Below are 16,752 nucleotides of genomic sequence, written 5' to 3'. Positions count from 1 at the left end.
TGGGAATGTAAATTGATACAGTCACTATGGAGAACAGTATGGAGTTTCCTTAAAAAATCTAGAAATAGAATTACCATCTGATCCAGCAATCCCACTTCTGGGCATATACCAGAGAAAACCGTATTTCAAAAAGGCACATTCACCACAATGTTCGTTGCAGCACTATTTACAATAGCCAGGTAATGGAAGCAACGTAAATGCCCACAGACAGATGAATGGATAAAGATGTGGTACATATATAAAATGGAATATTACTCGGCCATAAAAAGGAATGAAACTGGGTTATTTGTAGAGACATCGATGGATCGAGAGACTGTCATACAGAATGAAGTAAGTCAGAAAGAGGAAAACAAATATTGTATATTAACGCATATATGTGGAGCCTAAAAATGGTACAGATGAACTGGTTTGCAGGGAAGAAATAGAGACACAGAGGTAGAGAACAAACGTATGGACACCAAGTGTGGGAAGCCATGGGGTGGTGGTGGTGGGATGAGTTGGGAGTTTGGGATGGACCTGTAAACATGTATATGCATAAAATACATAACTAATAATAACGTGCTGTATAAAAAATAAATAAAATTAAATTTCAAAATTTTAAAAAATAAAATTTAAAAATAAAACAGAAAAAAGTTCTTCCCGTCACACAGATGGATTTCTAGGAATGAATTATTTCCATGCTTATATCTATAAATACATAAAAGAGGAATAAAATCTAACTTGAACCATAAAAGAAAACAAAATCCTGAACCCACGAGTTTTACAGAGGAAAACCCTATCAGGGCACTTGCTCCAGTGGTAAACAATTCTGAAATAGGTCAGAGGTGGGGAATCATCTCCCATACAGCCAGCAACCCACCCGCCACGCAAGGAGCGTCCTCATTGCAAAGCTGGGGGACCGTGCTGAGGCATCTGTGAGTAAAGGTGAGCTGAGCCCCAGGCCAGCTGCTGCTGAACTGTTCCCACCCTTTCCAGGTAAAACACCTGAATATGTACAAGGGCTTGAAAGCCTAGAGGAAGGACCGTGGAGCCACACCAGCGACAGCACGCAGGAGAACTTGGTGCCTGCAGGGCAGCCAGGGTGGTCCTGGCACCGGGCGCTCTTCCAGAAGCTTTCCATTGCCCTGTCTGAGATACCCCTCCTGTCCCGGCCCCCACTGCTTTTTTTCCTTTCTCACCTCTGTCCGGAGAGAAATTCCAGCCGAAGGTATGGGTGACACAACCTCTTCTTTACAGGCGGCAGCCTGGCAACTCCTGCAGAAAGGCCAGCAGAACCCCACTCACACCGGGCCACCCACAAAGCGGTGGCCCCTCACTCCCTCCCACCAGCACAGCCCCGAGACTGTTGACGGGGCAGAGAATATGGAGTCAGGCACAGATTCAGGGGCTATTGCTGCCTGGAGCGCTGTTTATATTGACCTCAACGAGGCACACCTGGGGAGGGCGGGCCGGCAGGGTAAGGCTGCCCAGGTCAGCTAATCCACAACCCTCAGGGAATCACATTGTTGAAAATGGACCCCGCTAAGGCAGAAGAGAAGCCAAGGGAAAAAAGGACACAATGCCATTTGCAGCACCGTAGATGAGTCTAGAAGTAATCACGTGACTTGTAGTAAGTCAGAAAGTGAAAGACACATATCATATCATATCACTTATAGGTGTTACCTAAAAATGGATACCAGGGCAGATATTTCCACGGAGAAGGGCAATCACAGATTCATTAAACAAACTTATGGTTCACCAATGGAAAAGTGTGAGGATTGGTTTCATTACGATATCGGGGTTAACAGACATATACAAACACAGGTGACATATATAATCACCAAAGACCTACAGAATACCAAGAGAGGACTACTCAACATTCTGTCATAACGTACATGGGAAAAGGATCCCAGGAAGAACAGTCATCTGTATATGTGTAAAAGAACCACATCTTCCACACCTACAGCAAGCCAAACATTGTAATCAAACTTGCTATAATAAAAAATAAAAAATTAAATTAAAAACACGAACAAGAAGTAGTGAGACAAACGTGAGGGGGTTTCTCCTGGCACATTCCATTCTAAACTCCAATCTAGAACACCACTTCCACTGAGGCTCTCTTGCCCTAGTAACCAGATTTGGTAAGGGTGAACTGCTGCCACCTTGTGGCCGTTTCACACAACAGCAGCTTTAATCCCAACGCTAATGGTCAGTTGATATTCAAAATCATTGCAGGCCTGTAAATGACACCTGCCCTGAAAATAAATCCTGGGGTCACATATCGACCAAAAAATTCAAAGGACGTCCATATTTCAAAACGACCGTTTCAAAAGGCATATTTTACGCACATTAGTGTTCTGCTTCTTTTCCTTTCTTTCCTTTTTTGTTAAAAAACACGGGAATGGAAAAAGGCATCCCTCAGAATGGGCGAAAATCGTTGCAGACGAATCAATGGACAGAGGTTTAATCTCCAATATATATAAACAGCTCATGCAGCTTAATATTAAAAAAACAAACAACCCCCCAAAAAATGGGCAGAAGATCTAAAGAGACGTTTCTTCAAAGGAGACACAGAGATGGCCAAGACGCACATGAAAAGCTGCTCAACAGCACTAATTATTAGAGAAATGCAAATCAAAACTACAATGAGGTATCACCTCACACCTGTTAGAATCGGCATCATCAGAAAATCTACAAACAACCAATTCTGGGGAGGGTGTGGACAAAAGGAGCCCTCTTCCACTATTGGTGGGAATGTAAATTGATACAGTCACTATGGAGAACAGTATGGAGTTTCCTTAAAAAATCTAGAAATAGAATTACCATCTGATCCAGCAATCCCACTTCTGGGCATATACCAGAGAAAACCGTATTTCAAAAAGGCACATTCACCACAATGTTCGTTGCAGCACTATTTACAATAGCCAGGTAATGGAAGCAACGTAAATGCCCACAGACAGATGAATGGATAAAGATGTGGTACATATATAAAATGGAATATTACTCGGCCATAAAAAGGAATGAAACTGGGTTATTTGTAGAGACATCGATGGATCGAGAGACTGTCATACAGAATGAAGTAAGTCAGAAAGAGGAAAACAAATATTGTATATTAACGCATATATGTGGAGCCTAAAAATGGTACAGATGAACTGGTTTGCAGGGAAGAAATAGAGACACAGAGGTAGAGAACAAACGTATGGACACCAAGTGTGGGAAGCCATGGGGTGGTGGTGGTGGGATGAGTTGGGAGTTTGGGATTGACCTGTATACATGTATATGCATAAAATACATAACTAATAATAACGTGCTGTATAAAAAATAAATAAAATTAAATTTCAAAATTATAAAAAATAAAATTTAAAAATAAAACAGAAAAAAGTTCTTCCCGTCACACAGATGTATTTCTAGGAATGAATTATTTCCATGCTTATATCTATAAATACATAAAAGAGGAATAAAATCTAACTTGAACCATAAAAGAAAAAAAAATCCTGAACCCACGAGTTTTACAGAGGAAAACCCTATCAGGGCACTTGCTCCAGTGGTAAACAATTCTGAAATAGGTCAGAGGTGGGGAATCATCTCCCATACAGCCAGCAACCCACCCGCCACGCAAGGAGCGTCCTCATTGCAAAGCTGGGGGACCGTGCTGAGGCATCTGTGAGTAAAGGTGAGCTGAGCCCCAGGCCAGCTGCTGCTGAACTGTTCCCACCCTTTCCAGGTAAAACACCTGAATATGTACAAGGGCTTGAAAGCCTAGAGGAAGGACCGTGGAGCCACACCAGCGACAGCACGCAGGAGAACTTGGTGCCTGCAGGGCAGCCAGGGTGGTCCTGGCACCGGGCGCTCTTCCAGAAGCTTTCCATTGCCCTGTCTGAGATACCCCTCCTGTCCCGGCCCCCACTGCTTTTTTTCCTTTCTCACCTCTGTCCGGAGAGAAATTCCAGCGGAAGGTATGGGTGACACAACCTCTTCTTTACAGGCGGCAGCCTGGCAACTCCTGCAGAAAGGCCAGCAGAACCCCACTCACACCGGGCCACCCACAAAGCGGTGGCCCCTCACTCCCTCCCACCAGCACAGCCCCGAGACTGTTGACGGGGCAGAGAATATGGAGTCAGGCACAGATTCAGGGGCTATTGCTGCCTGGAGCGCTGTTTATATTGACCTCAACGAGGCACACCTGGGGAGGGCGGGCCGGCAGGGTAAGGCTGCCCAGGTCAGCTAATCCACAACCCTCAGGGAATCACATTGTTGAAAATGGACCCCGCTAAGGCAGAAGAGAAGCCAAGGGAAAAAAGGACACAATGCCATTTGCAGCACCGTAGATGAGTCTAGAAGTAATCACGTGACTTGTAGTAAGTCAGAAAGTGAAAGACACATATCATATCATATCACTTATAGGTGTTACCTAAAAATGGATACCAGGGCAGATATTTCCACGGAGAAGGGCAATCACAGATTCATTAAACAAACTTATGGTTCACCAATGGAAAAGTGTGAGGATTGGTTTCATTACGATATCGGGGTTAACAGACATATACAAACACAGGTGACATATATAATCACCAAAGACCTACAGAATACCAAGAGAGGACTACTCAACATTCTGTCATAACGTACATGGGAAAAGGATCCCAGGAAGAACAGTCATCTGTATATGTGTAAAAGAACCACATCTTCCACACCTACAGCAAGCCAAACATTGTAATCAAACTTGCTGTAATAAAAAATAAAAAATTAAATTAAAACACGAACAAGAAGTAGTGAGACAAACGTGAGGGGGTTTCTCCTGGCACATTCCATTCTAAACTCCAATCTAGAACACCACTTCCACTGAGGCTCTCTTGCCCTAGTAACCAGATTTGGTAAGGGTGAACTGCTGCCACCTTGTGGCCGTTTCACACAACAGCAGCTTTAATCCCAACGCTAATGGTCAGTTGATATTCAAAATCATTGCAGGCCTGTAAATGACACCTGCCCTGAAAATAAATCCTGGGGTCACATATCGACCAAAAAATTCAAAGGACGTCCATATTTCAAAACGACCGTTTCAAAAGGCATATTTTACGCACATTAGTGTTCTGCTTCTTTTCCTTTCTTTCCTTTTTTGTTAAAAAACACGGGAATGGAAAAAGGCATCCCTCAGAATGGGCGAAAATCGTTGCAGACGAATCAATGGACAGAGGTTTAATCTCCAATATATATAAACAGCTCATGCAGCTTAATATTAAAAAAACAAACAACCCCCCCAAAAATGGGCAGAAGATCTAAAGAGACGTTTCTTCAAAGGAGACACAGAGATGGCCAAGACGCACATGAAAAGCTGCTCAACAGCACTAATTATTAGAGAAATGCAAATCAAAACTACAATGAGGTTTCACCTCACACCTGTTAGAATCGGCATCATCAGAAAATCTACAAACAACCAATTCTGGGGAGGGTGTGGACAAAAGGAGCCCTCTTCCACTATTGGTGGGAATGTAAATTGATACAGTCACTATGGAGAACAGTATGGAGTTTCCTTAAAAAATCTAGAAATAGAATTACCATCTGATCCAGCAATCCCACTTCTGGGCATATACCAGAGAAAACCGTATTTCAAAAAGGCACATTCACCACAATGTTCGTTGCAGCACTATTTACAATAGCCAGGTAATGGAAGCAACGTAAATGCCCACAGACAGATGAATGGATAAAGATGTGGTACATATATAAAATGGAATATTACTCGGCCATAAAAAGGAATGAAACTGGGTTATTTGTAGAGACATCGATGGATCGAGAGACTGTCATACAGAATGAAGTAAGTCAGAAAGAGGAAAACAAATATTGTATATTAACGCATATATGTGGAGCCTAAAAATGGTACAGATGAACTGGTTTGCAGGGAAGAAATAGAGACACAGAGGTAGAGAACAAACGTATGGACACCAAGTGTGGGAAGCCATGGGGTGGTGGTGGTGGGATGAGTTGGGAGTTTGGGATGGACCTGTATACATGTATATGCATAAAATACATAACTAATAATAACGTGCTGTATAAAAAATAAATAAAATTAAATTTCAAAATTTTAAAAAATAAAATTTAAAAATAAAAGAGAAAAAAGTTTTTCCCGTCACACAGATGTATTTATAGGAATGAATTATTTCCATGCTTATATCTATAAATACATAAAAGAGGAATAAAATCTAACTTGAACCATAAAAGAAAAAAAAATCCTGAACCCACGAGTTTTACAGAGGAAAACCCTATCAGGGCACTTGCTCCAGTGGTAAACAATTCTGAAATAGGTCAGAGGTGGGGAATCATCTCCCATACAGCCAGCAACCCACCCGCCACGCAAGGAGCGTCCTCATTGCAAAGCTGGGGGACCGTGCTGAGGCATCTGTGAGTAAAGGTGAGCTGAGCCCCAGGCCAGCTGCTGCTGAACTGTTCCCACCCTTTCCAGGTAAAACACCTGAATATGTACAAGTGCTTGAAAGCCTAGAGGAAGGACCGTGGAGCCACACCAGCGACAGCACGCAGGAGAACTTGGTGCCTGCAGGGCAGCCAGGGTGGTCCTGGCACCGGGCGCTCTTCCAGAAGCTTTCCATTGCCCTGTCTGAGATACCCCTCCTGTCCCGGCCCCCACTGCTTTTTTTCCTTTCTCACCTCTGTCCGGAGAGAAATTCCAGCGGAAGGTATGGGTGACACAACCTCTTCTTTACAGGCGGCAGCCTGGCAACTCCTGCAGAAAGGCCAGCAGAACCCCACTCACACCGGGCCACCCACAAAGCGGTGGCCCCTCACTCCCTCCCACCAGCACAGCCCCGAGACTGTTGACGGGGCAGAGAATATGGAGTCAGGCACAGATTCAGGGGCTATTGCTGCCTGGAGCGCTGTTTATATTGACCTCAACGAGGCACACCTGGGGAGGGCGGGCCGGCAGGGTAAGGCTGCCCAGGTCAGCTAATCCACAACCCTCAGGGAATCACATTGTTGAAAATGGACCCCGCTAAGGCAGAAGAGAAGCCAAGGGAAAAAAGGACACAATGCCATTTGCAGCACCGTAGATGAGTCTAGAAGTAATCACGTGACTTGTAGTAAGTCAGAAAGTGAAAGACACATATCATATCATATCACTTATAGGTGTTACCTAAAAATGGATACCAGGGCAGATATTTCCACGGAGAAGGGCAATCACAGATTCATTAAACAAACTTATGGTTCACCAATGGAAAAGTGTGAGGATTGGTTTCATTACGATATCGGGGTTAACAGACATATACAAACACAGGTGACATATATAATCACCAAAGACCTACAGAATACCAAGAGAGGACTACTCAACATTCTGTCATAACGTACATGGGAAAAGGATCCCAGGAAGAACAGTCATCTGTATATGTGTAAAAGAACCACATCTTCCACACCTACAGCAAGCCAAACATTGTAATCAAACTTGCTGTAATAAAAAATAAAAAATTAAATTAAAAACACGAACAAGAAGTAGTGAGACAAACGTGAGGGGGTTTCTCCTGGCACATTCCATTCTAAACTCCAATCTAGAACACCACTTCCACTGAGGCTCTCTTGCCCTAGTAACCAGATTTGGTAAGGGTGAACTGCTGCCACCTTGTGGCCGTTTCACACAACAGCAGCTTTAATCCCAACGCTAATGGTCAGTTGATATTCAAAATCATTGCAGGCCTGTAAATGACACCTGCCCTGAAAATAAATCCTGGGGTCACATATCGACCAAAAAATTCAAAGGACGTCCATATTTCAAAACGACCGTTTCAAAAGGCATATTTTACGCACATTAGTGTTCTGCTTCTTTTCCTTTCTTTCCTTTTTTGTTAAAAAACACGGGAATGGAAAAAGGCATCCCTCAGAATGGGCGAAAATCGTTGCAGACGAATCAATGGACAGAGGTTTAATCTCCAATATATATAAACAGCTCATGCAGCTTAATATTAAAAAAACAAACAACCCCCAAAAAAATGGGCAGAAGATCTAAAGAGACGTTTCTTCAAAGGAGACACAGAGATGGCCAAGACGCACATGAAAAGCTGCTCAACAGCACTAATTATTAGAGAAATGCAAATCAAAACTACAATGAGGTATCACCTCACACCTGTTAGAATCGGCATCATCAGAAAATCTACAAACAACCAATTCTGGGGAGGGTGTGGACAAAAGGAGCCCTCTTCCACTATTGGTGGGAATGTAAATTGATACAGTCACTATGGAGAACAGTATGGAGTTTCCTTAAAAAATCTAGAAATAGAATTACCATCTGATCCAGCAATCCCACTTCTGGGCATATACCAGAGAAAACCGTATTTCAAAAAGGCACATTCACCACAATGTTCGTTGCAGCACTATTTACAATAGCCAGGTAATGGAAGCAACGTAAATGCCCACAGACAGATGAATGGATAAAGATGTGGTACATATATAAAATGGAATATTACTCGGCCATAAAAAGGAATGAAACTGGGTTATTTGTAGAGACATCGATGGATCGAGAGACTGTCATACAGAATGAAGTAAGTCAGAAAGAGGAAAACAAATATTGTATATTAACGCATATATGTGGAGCCTAAAAATGGTACAGATGAACTGGTTTGCAGGGAAGAAATAGAGACACAGAGGTAGAGAACAAACGTATGGACACCAAGTGTGGGAAGCCATGGGGTGGTGGTGGTGGGATGAGTTGGGAGTTTGGGATTGACCTGTATACATGTATATGCATAAAATACATAACTAATAATAACGTGCTGTATAAAAAATAAATAAAATTAAATTTCAAAATTATAAAAAATAAAATTTAAAAATAAAACAGAAAAAAGTTCTTCCCGTCACACAGATGTATTTCTAGGAATGAATTATTTCCATGCTTATATCTATAAATACATAAAAGAGGAATAAAATCTAACTTGAACCATAAAAGAAAACAAAATCCTGAACCCACGAGTTTTACAGAGGAAAACCCTATCAGGGCACTTGCTCCAGTGGTAAACAATTCTGAAATAGGTCAGAGGTGGGGAATCATCTCCCATACAGCCAGCAACCCACCCGCCACGCAAGGAGCGTCCTCATTGCAAAGCTGGGGGACCGTGCTGAGGCATCTGTGAGTAAAGGTGAGCTGAGCCCCAGGCCAGCTGCTGCTGAACTGTTCCCACCCTTTCCAGGTAAAACACCTGAATATGTACAAGGGCTTGAAAGCCTAGAGGAAGGACCGTGGAGCCACACCAGCGACAGCACGCAGGAGAACTTGGTGCCTGCAGGGCAGCCAGGGTGGTCCTGGCACCGGGCGCTCTTCCAGAAGCTTTCCATTGCCCTGTCTGAGATACCCCTCCTGTCCCGGCCCCCACTGCTTTTTTTCCTTTCTCACCTCTGTCCGGAGAGAAATTCCAGCGGAAGGTATGGGTGACACAACCTCTTCTTTACAGGCGGCAGCCTGGCAACTCCTGCAGAAAGGCCAGCAGAACCCCACTCACACCGGGCCACCCACAAAGCGGTGGCCCCTCACTCCCTCCCACCAGCACAGCCCCGAGACTGTTGACGGGGCAGAGAATATGGAGTCAGGCACAGATTCAGGGGCTATTGCTGCCTGGAGCGCTGTTTATATTGACCTCAACGAGGCACACCTGGGGAGGGCGGGCCGGCAGGGTAAGGCTGCCCAGGTCAGCTAATCCACAACCCTCAGGGAATCACATTGTTGAAAATGGACCCCGCTAAGGCAGAAGAGAAGCCAAGGGAAAAAAGGACACAATGCCATTTGCAGCACCGTAGATGAGTCTAGAAGTAATCACGTGACTTGTAGTAAGTCAGAAAGTGAAAGACACATATCATATCATATCACTTATAGGTGTTACCTAAAAATGGATACCAGGGCAGATATTTCCACGGAGAAGGGCAATCACAGATTCATTAAACAAACTTATGGTTCACCAATGGAAAAGTGTGAGGATTGGTTTCATTACGATATCGGGGTTAACAGACATATACAAACACAGGTGACATATATAATCACCAAAGACCTACAGAATACCAAGAGAGGACTACTCAACATTCTGTCATAACGTACATGGGAAAAGGATCCCAGGAAGAACAGTCATCTGTATATGTGTAAAAGAACCACATCTTCCACACCTACAGCAAGCCAAACATTGTAATCAAACTTGCTGTAATAAAAAATAAAAAATTAAATTAAAACACGAACAAGAAGTAGTGAGACAAACGTGAGGGGCTTTCTCCTGGCACATTCCATTCTAAACTCCAATCTAGAACACCACTTCCACTGAGGCTCTCTTGCCCTAGTAACCAGATTTGGTAAGGGTGAACTGCTGCCACCTTGTGGCCGTTTCACACAACAGCAGCTTTAATCCCAACGCTAATGGTCAGTTGATATTCAAAATCATTGCAGGCCTGTAAATGACACCTGCCCTGAAAATAAATCCTGGGGTCACATATCGACCAAAAAATTCAAAGGACGTCCATATTTCAAAACGACCGTTTCAAAAGGCATATTTTACGCACATTAGTGTTCTGCTTCTTTTCCTTTCTTTCCTTTTTTGTTAAAAAACACGGGAATGGAAAAAGGCATCCCTCAGAATGGGCGAAAATCGTTGCAGACGAATCAATGGACAGAGGTTTAATCTCCAATATATATAAACAGCTCATGCAGCTTAATATTAAAAAAACAAACAACCCCCCAAAAAATGGGCAGAAGATCTAAAGAGACGTTTCTTCAAAGGAGACACAGAGATGGCCAAGACGCACATGAAAAGCTGCTCAACAGCACTAATTATTAGAGAAATGCAAATCAAAACTACAATGAGGTTTCACCTCACACCTGTTAGAATCGGCATCATCAGAAAATCTACAAACAACCAATTCTGGGGAGGGTGTGGACAAAAGGAGCCCTCTTCCACTATTGGTGGGAATGTAAATTGATACAGTCACTATGGAGAACAGTATGGAGTTTCCTTAAAAAATCTAGAAATAGAATTACCATCTGATCCAGCAATCCCACTTCTGGGCATATACCAGAGAAAACCGTATTTCAAAAAGGCACATTCACCACAATGTTCGTTGCAGCACTATTTACAATAGCCAGGTAATGGAAGCAACCTAAATGCCCACAGACAGATGAATGGATAAAGATGTGGTACATATATAAAATGGAATATTACTCGGCCATAAAAAGGAATGAAACTGGGTTATTTGTAGAGACATCGATGGATCGAGAGACTGTCATACAGAATGAAGTAAGTCAGAAAGAGGAAAACAAATATTGTATATTAACGCATATATGTGGAGCCTAAAAATGGTACAGATGAACTGGTTTGCAGGGAAGAAATAGAGACACAGAGGTAGAGAACAAACGTATGGACACCAAGTGTGGGAAGCCATGGGGTGGTGGTGGTGGGATGAGTTGGGAGTTTGGGATGGACCTGTATACATGTATATGCATAAAATACATAACTAATAATAACGTGCTGTATAAAAAATAAATAAAATTAAATTTCAAAATTTTAAAAAATAAAATTTAAAAATAAAAGAGAAAAAAGTTTTTCCCGTCACACAGATGTATTTATAGGAATGAATTATTTCCATGCTTATATCTATAAATACATAAAAGAGGAATAAAATCTAACTTGAACCATAAAAGAAAAAAAAATCCTGAACCCACGAGTTTTACAGAGGAAAACCCTATCAGGGCACTTGCTCCAGTGGTAAACAATTCTGAAATAGGTCAGAGGTGGGGAATCATCTCCCATACAGCCAGCAACCCACCCGCCACGCAAGGAGCGTCCTCATTGCAAAGCTGGGGGACCGTGCTGAGGCATCTGTGAGTAAAGGTGAGCTGAGCCCCAGGCCAGCTGCTGCTGAACTGTTCCCACCCTTTCCAGGTAAAACACCTGAATATGTACAAGGGCTTGAAAGCCTAGAGGAAGGACCGTGGAGCCACACCAGCGACAGCACGCAGGAGAACTTGGTGCCTGCAGGGCAGCCAGGGTGGTCCTGGCACCGGGCGCTCTTCCAGAAGCTTTCCATTGCCCTGTCTGAGATACCCCTCCTGTCCCGGCCCCCACTGCTTTTTTTCCTTTCTCACCTCTGTCCGGAGAGAAATTCCAGCGGAAGGTATGGGTGACACAACCTCTTCTTTACAGGCGGCAGCCTGGCAACTCCTGCAGAAAGGCCAGCAGAACCCCACTCACACCGGGCCACCCACAAAGCGGTGGCCCCTCACTCCCTCCCACCAGCACAGCCCCGAGACTGTTGACGGGGCAGAGAATATGGAGTCAGGCACAGATTCAGGGGCTATTGCTGCCTGGAGCGCTGTTTATATTGACCTCAACGAGGCACACCTGGGGAGGGCGGGCCGGCAGGGTAAGGCTGCCCAGGTCAGCTAATCCACAACCCTCAGGGAATCACATTGTTGAAAATGGACCCCGCTAAGGCAGAAGAGAAGCCAAGGGAAAAAAGGACACAATGCCATTTGCAGCACCGTAGATGAGTCTAGAAGTAATCACGTGACTTGTAGTAAGTCAGAAAGTGAAAGACACATATCATATCATATCACTTATAGGTGTTACCTAAAAATGGATACCAGGGCAGATATTTCCACGGAGAAGGGCAATCACAGATTCATTAAACAAACTTATGGTTCACCAATGGAAAAGTGTGAGGATTGGTTTCATTACGATATCGGGGTTAACAGACATATACAAACACAGGTGACATATATAATCACCAAAGACCTACAGAATACCAAGAGAGGACTACTCAACATTCTGTCATAACGTACATGGGAAAAGGATCCCAGGAAGAACAGTCATCTGTATATGTGTAAAAGAACCACATCTTCCACACCTACAGCAAGCCAAACATTGTAATCAAACTTGCTGTAATAAAAAATAAAAAATTAAATTAAAAACACGAACAAGAAGTAGTGAGACAAACGTGAGGGGGTTTCTCCTGGCACATTCCATTCTAAACTCCAATCTAGAACACCACTTCCACTGAGGCTCTCTTGCCCTAGTAACCAGATTTGGTAAGGGTGAACTGCTGCCACCTTGTGGCCGTTTCACACAACAGCAGCTTTAATCCCAACGCTAATGGTCAGTTGATATTCAAAATCATTGCAGGCCTGTAAATGACACCTGCCCTGAAAATAAATCCTGGGGTCACATATCGACCAAAAAATTCAAAGGACGTCCATATTTCAAAACGACCGTTTCAAAAGGCATATTTTACGCACATTAGTGTTCTGCTTCTTTTCCTTTCTTTCCTTTTTTGTTAAAAAACACGGGAATGGAAAAAGGCATCCCTCAGAATGGGCGAAAATCGTTGCAGACGAATCAATGGACAGAGGTTTAATCTCCAATATATATAAACAGCTCATGCAGCTTAATATTAAAAAAACAAACAACCCCCCAAAAAATGGGCAGAAGATCTAAAGAGACGTTTCTTCAAAGGAGACACAGAGATGGCCAAGACGCACATGAAAAGCTGCTCAACAGCACTAATTATTAGAGAAATGCAAATCAAAACTACAATGAGGTATCACCTCACACCTGTTAGAATCGGCATCATCAGAAAATCTACAAACAACCAATTCTGGGGAGGGTGTGGACAAAAGGAGCCCTCTTCCACTATTGGTGGGAATGTAAATTGATACAGTCACTATGGAGAACAGTATGGAGTTTCCTTAAAAAATCTAGAAATAGAATTACCATCTGATCCAGCAATCCCACTTCTGGGCATATACCAGAGAAAACCGTATTTCAAAAAGGCACATTCACCACAATGTTCGTTGCAGCACTATTTACAATAGCCAGGTAATGGAAGCAACCTAAATGCCCACAGACAGATGAATGGATAAAGATGTGGTACATATATAAAATGGAATATTACTCGGCCATAAAAAGGAATGAAACTGGGTTATTTGTAGAGACATCGATGGATCGAGAGACTGTCATACAGAATGAAGTAAGTCAGAAAGAGGAAAACAAATATTGTATATTAACGCATATATGTGGAGCCTAAAAATGGTACAGATGAACTGGTTTGCAGGGAAGAAATAGAGACACAGAGGTAGAGAACAAACGTATGGACACCAAGTGTGGGAAGCCATGGGGTGGTGGTGGTGGGATGAGTTGGGAGTTTGGGATGGACCTGTATACATGTATATGCATAAAATACATAACTAATAATAACGTGCTGTATAAAAAATAAATAAAATTAAATTTCAAAATTTTAAAAAATAAAATTTAAAAATAAAACAGAAAAAAGTTTTTCACGTCACACAGATGTATTTATAGGAATGAATTATTTCCATGCTTATATCTATAAATACATAAAAGAGGAATAAAATCTAACTTGAACCATAAAAGAAAAAAAAATCCTGAACCCACGAGTTTTACAGAGGAAAACCCTATCAGGGCACTTGCTCCAGTGGTAAACAATTCTGAAATAGGTCAGAGGTGGGGAATCATCTCCCATACAGCCAGCAACCCACCCGCCACGCAAGGAGCGTCCTCATTGCAAAGCTGGGGGACCGTGCTGAGGCATCTGTGAGTAAAGGTGAGCTGAGCCCCAGGCCAGCTGCTGCTGAACTGTTCCCACCCTTTCCAGGTAAAACACCTGAATATGTACAAGTGCTTGAAAGCCTAGAGGAAGGACCGTGGAGCCACACCAGCGACAGCACGCAGGAGAACTTGGTGCCTGCAGGGCAGCCAGGGTGGTCCTGGCACCGGGCGCTCTTCCAGAAGCTTTCCATTGCCCTGTCTGAGATACCCCTCCTGTCCCGGCCCCCACTGCTTTTTTTCCTTTCTCACCTCTGTCCGGAGAGAAATTCCAGCGGAAGGTATGGGTGACACAACTTCTTCTTTACAGGCGGCAGCCTGGCAACTCCTGCAGAAAGGCCAGCAGAACCCCACTCACACCGGGCCACCCACAAAGCGGTGGCCCCTCACTCCCTCCCACCAGCACAGCCCCGAGACTGTTGACGGGGCAGAGAATATGGAGTCAGGCACAGATTCAGGGGCTATTGCTGCCTGGAGCGCTGTTTATATTGACCTCAACGAGGCACACCTGGGGAGTGCGGGCCGGCAGGGTAAGGCTGCCCAGGTCAGCTAATCCACAACCCTCAGGGAATCACATTGTTGAAAATGGACCCCGCTAAGGCAGAAGAGAAGCCAAGGGAAAAAAGGACACAATGCCATTTGCAGCACCGTAGATGAGTCTAGAAGTAATCACGTGACTTGTAGTAAGTCAGAAAGTGAAAGACACATATCATATCATATCACTTATAGGTGTTACCTAAAAATGGATACCAGGGCAGATATTTCCACGGAGAAGGGCAATCACAGATTCATTAAACAAACTTATGGTTCACCAATGGAAAAGTGTGAGGATTGGTTTCATTACGATATCGGGGTTAACAGACATATACAAACACAGGTGACATATATAATCACCAAAGACCTACAGAATACCAAGAGAGGACTACTCAACATTCTGTCATAACGTACATGGGAAAAGGATCCCAGGAAGAACAGTCATCTGTATATGTGTAAAAGAACCACATCTTCCACACCTACAGCAAGCCAAACATTGTAATCAAACTTGCTGTAATAAAAAATAAAAAATTAAATTAAAAACACGAACAAGAAGTAGTGAGACAAACGTGAGGGGGTTTCTCCTGGCACATTCCATTCTAAACTCCAATCTAGAACACCACTTCCACTGAGGCTCTCTTGCCCTAGTAACCAGATTTGGTAAGGGTGAACTGCTGCCACCTTGTGGCCATTTCACACAACAGCAGCTTTAATCCCAACGCTAATGGTCAGTTGATATTCAAAATCATTGCAGGCCTGTAAATGACACCTGCCCTGAAAATAAATCCTGGGGTCACATATCGACCAAAAAATTCAAAGGACGTCCATATTTCAAAACGACCGTTTCAAAAGGCAAATTTTACGCACATTAGTGTTCTGCTTCTTTTCCTTTCTTTCCTTTTTTGTTAAAAAACACGGGAATGGAAAAAGGCATCCCTCAGAATGGGCGAAAATCGTTGCAGACGAATCAATGGACAGAGGTTTAATCTCCAATATATATAAACAGCTCATGCAGCTTAATATTAAAAAAACAAACAACCCCCCAAAAAATGGGCAGAAGATCTAAAGAGACGTTTCTTCAAAGGAGACACAGAGATGGCCAAGACGCACATGAAAAGCTGCTCAACAGCACTAATTATTAGAGAAATGCAAATCAAAACTACAATGAGGTATCACCTCACACCTGTTAGAATCGGCATCATCAGAAAATCTACAAACAACCAATTCTGGGGAGGGTGTGGACCAAAGTAGCCCTCTTCCACTATTGGTGGGAATGTAAATTGATACAGTCATTATGGAGAACAGTATGGAGTTTCCTTAAAAAAACTAGAAATAGAATTACCATCTGATCCAGCAATCCCACTTGTGGGAATATACCCAGAGAAAACCGTATTTCAAAAAGACACATTCACCACAAAGTTCGTTGCAGCACTATTTACAATAGCCAGGTAATGGAAGCAACCTAAATGCCCACAGACAGATGAATGGATAAAGATGTGGTACATATATGAAATGGAATATTACTCGGCCATAAAAAGGAATGAAACTGGGTCATTTGTAGAGACATCGATGGATCGAGAGACTGTCATACAGAATGAAGTAAGTCAGAAAGAGGAAAACAAATATTGTATATTAATGCATATATGTGGAGCCT

Source organism: Mesoplodon mirus (assembly GCF_964341445.2).
Source record: "Mesoplodon mirus genome assembly, chromosome: 10".
NCBI classification, from domain to species: domain Eukaryota; kingdom Metazoa; phylum Chordata; class Mammalia; order Artiodactyla; family Ziphiidae; genus Mesoplodon; species Mesoplodon mirus.
Note: the sequence above shows the minus strand (reverse complement) of the source record.